This window comes from Pteropus vampyrus, unplaced genomic scaffold, assembly GCF_000151845.1.
Source record: "Pteropus vampyrus isolate Shadow unplaced genomic scaffold, Pvam_2.0 Scaffold329, whole genome shotgun sequence".
NCBI classification, from domain to species: Eukaryota; Metazoa; Chordata; class Mammalia; order Chiroptera; family Pteropodidae; genus Pteropus; species Pteropus vampyrus.
Window position 1 is genome coordinate 578,762 of NW_011889110.1, and position 1,736 is coordinate 580,497.

The 1,736-nt window shown below is 51.8% G+C and overlaps 1 protein-coding gene across 1 annotated transcript in view; it reads right to left on the reverse strand.

The window, feature by feature from the left end:
• The window catches only part of PIP (prolactin induced protein), a 4,497-nt gene that overhangs the window by 2,038 nt on the left and 723 nt on the right, over positions 1–1,736 (reverse strand). The gene's annotated exons all lie outside the window — the stretch shown is intronic.

Below are 1,736 nucleotides of genomic sequence, written 5' to 3' on the forward strand. Positions count from 1 at the left end.
TATTATTTAGTCTTTGAGATTCCTTGTCCTTTACTTGTGCTTGGGAAGGTTTTTGAAAGATTGCTTTATTTTACTGTACTGGCATTGTTCTGAAAACACAATCTTATCCATCACAGTACTGTCGATTACACATATTATTTTCACACCCGTCACTTTCTCGGGGCGGAAATGGACGTGCATGTCTCTTCACCACCAGCCCCCACCATCCTCACAGACTCTCGTGCAGACATCCTCATCCCTTTCATCAGCTGTGGTTATGATAAATAAAACCCAATACTGAAAAATTATGACTCGGCCTTTCTCCCGCCCCAAATTAATGGTTCATATTCTTGGACCGTGACCACAAAAATTTGACAGAGCAGTTAGGCCAGTCTCTGCGCTATGATCAGAAATGTTCTGTTACAGGCGTGGGCCGTTTCTAGCATGGATTGTAATGAATAGCAATCCTCACGCTTCCAGTTTGGTTTTCTATTCGATCATTGCTCTTAAATCTGACTGGAATTAGGAAGCTCGTGCTGTGGATTAATAAATACTTGTGCTGCGAGGAGGTGTCTTCCGGAAGAAGGCGGTAGAGACGCGTGGGTCTCGGGCCTAGAGCAGCGGCAGGCGACAGGGGCAGGGTGTGTGTCTGTGACAACACCTGGCAAGACTGCCGACGAGGAGAAAGACGCACTTTCCCCTGCGGGAAGCGTGTCTTCCTCGTGACCCTGGAGCAGCCAGACAGGACGGATAATGCTCGATCCTCTTGCTACTGAAAGTGCGTCCTGGGACCCTCCGCTTCGGCACGCCCCGGGAGTGGGTTAGGAACGTAGAAGCTCTGTCCTCCCCCAGACACACTGACTCAGAATCTGCATGTTCGCAGGGTCGCCAGGTGAGTCACGGTCACGCATAGTGCCGTGTGAGAACCTGCTCTAGTCCAGGGACTGGACATCCCTGCCACTACTGCTGAGTTGGGAGGAAGGGAGGGGAGCATGTGGGCTCCTGTCAAGGGAGGGGAGGCTGGGACAAGAGTCAGCTTCCCACGGCAGAGCAGAGCAGAGCAGAGGAAGGGCGAGATGGAAGCAGCCTCTGCTCAGGGCTTCCTGGCCAGGAGGAATCCCATCCTGCTCGCCCTCTGCGGCAGAGCCCTGTCCCCACCTGCCTCAGCCCGCCGCTTGGGGTGGCAGCGTTGCCTTCTGAGTTTTCCCCTGTCGCTCCCCCCCAACCCCCCATCTCAACAGGCATGCCCAGGACCTTGGGGGGACTCTCAGCAATTCTCCCCCAGCTCTCATGCCTCTCCCTGTCTCTTCCGTCTTAGCTTTGCTTTCTGGCCACCCCTCCCTCGTCTCCTTCCCATCCTTCCCACACCGCAGTGGTTCAGGGCTCCTTCATCTGTAAGATGAGAACAGAAATCTGCCCCAGGCTCCTGGGATTGTTCTGAGGCTCAAGTGCGTAATGTATGAGAAAATCAGGAGCACGAGGATTGCTGTTCATCACATTGTTAATTATAGTATGCAACCTTCATGTGAGAGGTTAATCCATTGTATTTATAATTAAGGAGGTGGCTATTTCTTGAGTTCACTCCCCCAGCCTTCTACTTACCACCATACATTCTCTCAATTCCGTTTTAACTACCAGCTTCAGAGTGACTTCTTCATTTGCTCTCGTTGTTTGGGGGATGTCCACGTCCATGATCATCACCTTTCGACTGGTTTTGGGAAGAAAGAAGCAGGTCAGCGAGCAGAGATCAATCCATA